Raw genomic sequence first — 2,675 nt, forward strand, 5'->3', positions numbered from 1 at the left:
CTTCAGTGATTTTGGAGCCCAGAAAAATAAAGTCAGCCACTTTTTCCACTGTTTCCCCATCTATTTGCCATGAAGTGATGGGACTGGATGCAGGATCTTAGTTTTCTGACTGTTGAGCTTTAAGCCAACTTTTTCAAAATTCTCCTCTTTCACTTTCATCAAGAGGCTCTTTGGTTCTTCTTCACTTTCTGTCATAAGGGTGGTGTCATCTGCATATCTGAGGTTATTGATATTTCTCCCAGCAATCTTGATTCCAGCTTGTGTTTCTTCCAGTCCAGCGTTTCTCATGATGTACTCTGCATATAAGTTATATAAGCAGGGTGACAATATACAGCCTTGACGTACTCCTTTTCCTATTTGGAACCAGTCTGTGTTCTATGTCCAGTTCTAATGGTTGCTTCCTGTTACTGAGATGTGATCAAAATCTATTCCCCATATGAAGGACTAGCAAGCACCAGCTATGTGCAAATGTCACTTGACACTCACACACAAAACACACACACACACACAGGACATTTGTAGGGGTTATAATTAGTTTGTCAAGTGGAGGACACACTGCTACCAATGAGGTTCTCATTATAGACCCAGTGATGATGACTTCAAATGCCTCATTCTGACCAAAATATGCTTCTCATCAATTGGGTACTGTCTGAAAGTTCATAATTAGAGACCTGTGCTTTCTTGGTTAAAGATTTGGCCTTCATTAAAAAATATCTGGAAGGGGTGTGGGATGTGTGTGATCCCTAATAAGCTTTAACTGACTGTTGATGAGTTTGTGTGATTTTCTACAGAGCTGTTTCTGACACAAAATTGAAGGTAAAGAAAGCTTAGGATTGTGAGTCTTTAGGGAAGAGGGTTTTCTTTGTTTGTTTGTTTGTTTTAATCAAGACCAGAGGTGGGTACAGAAAGAGAAGTTTAGAGCTATGAAGGAAAGCTCAGCTGACTTTGTGATTTGGCCTCTGTGATGTGGTAGAATTATTTGAAAAATAAAGCACTGGTTTTGGACAGGAAATTGGGACAAGGTAAAACAAGCCTTAAGCCTGTCTGTGGATTAAATTGGTTGGAGAGATGGGCCTTACACAAAGTTTTGGAGGAAAAAAATATTATTTCAGAACTTCTCTCACTTCTATCAGCTCTCCTCTTCTTCCAACTTGTATGAGCCTGACTCTTGGCCCTTTCAGTTTCACCCGTGCTGTGCTTAGTCAATCACTTGTGTCTGACTCTTTGTAACCGCATGGGCTGTAGCCCTCCCGGCTCCTCTGTCCATGGGGATTCTCCAGGCAGGAATACTAGAGTGGGTTGCCATGCCCTCCTTCAAGTGATCTTCCCAACTCAGGGATCAAACCCAGGTCAGGTTCATCCATCTCTTAGCAAACTTTTTCTCTTCCTCATTCCCTTTCTAAATTATACATATCTTATATTTCTTTATGTATATCTCCTATAACATTTATGAAGGCTCTGTCACGTGTCTGCCTCTTTGTGAGACTTCCATTGTATGATTTAACTCTCACAACAACCCTGTGATTATCCTCAAGCCCATTTTGCAGATGAAGAGACTGAGAATCTGAGATTTGTGAGTTGCTGCAAGCCAGGTTCTCCATTTGATTTAAAGACACAAAAGTGAGTAAACCTAGGGCCCATCCTTCATGTTCCTGCAGGGAGATAGATGTCCACAAAGACAGGGATATGTTGGGAGGAGAGCTGCAGGAAATCTCAAGACAAGGTGCTACAGGATTTTTTGGCTAATCCCCATTAGGCTGTGATCTGATAGTGACTTGAGACCCTACTCTGTCTGACTTTTTGGCATTCTGATAGAACATACTCGAAGTTCTCTGCAACATGGAATTTCAGGTACTCAATAAACTCATGAGTCATGTTTAGTTTTCTGGTAGTGGTGCTGGCTCAGTTGCTAAATCATGTCTAACTCTTGCGACCCCATGGACAGTAGCCTGCCAGGCTTCTCTGTCCATAGAATTTCCCAGGCAAGATTACTGGAGTGGATGGTCATTTCCTTCTCCAGGGGATTTTCCTGACCCATGTCTCTTGCATTATTCTGTGCTGGAATCAAACAGCTCTGGGGAAGGCTGTTTCCACCCAGGTGGAATGAGGAACTTTTTGATTAGACCTGCTCCACATGGCTTTTAAGAGTACCTTAACTGAGGATTTCACAAAAAGGCACGCCAGACACAAGGATCTGTATGCAGGTAGCTTATTTTTGGAAATGATCTCAACATAAAGAAGTGAAAACAGGAAAGAATAGAAAAATAATCCATGGTTGGGTTATTGGGCTGTTTACCCTAGTGGGAAATTGACAATCAAATTCCTCTGAGGCTCTCTGAGATACTATGAAGAATGAACCTCCAGAAACAGAAGAGAGGAGCATTTATCCACCGGCTCCCAGGACATGTTAATTCCTTTACTTGCAGGTTTGCACATGCACCAGAAGGGCTGAGTGGATTCCCAAAGATGTTCCACATGTGACGGGAGAGACATCCTAGCACAGAAAGAAGGGTGTGTGTATTGGTGCAGCTGAGAAACAGTTGTCTGGCTACAGCTGCAGGCTGCCAGCTTCCAGAGCAACAGTAGAGGCTGAAAGTATAGGCTGAGTGATGTGAAATGAGGCATAAAAGCTATCCAACACACAGAGCTTGGTGATGGCACCTGAACTTAGGTCC

This window comes from Capricornis sumatraensis, chromosome 8, assembly GCF_032405125.1.
Source record: "Capricornis sumatraensis isolate serow.1 chromosome 8, serow.2, whole genome shotgun sequence".
Classification (NCBI taxonomy): domain Eukaryota; kingdom Metazoa; phylum Chordata; class Mammalia; order Artiodactyla; family Bovidae; genus Capricornis; species Capricornis sumatraensis.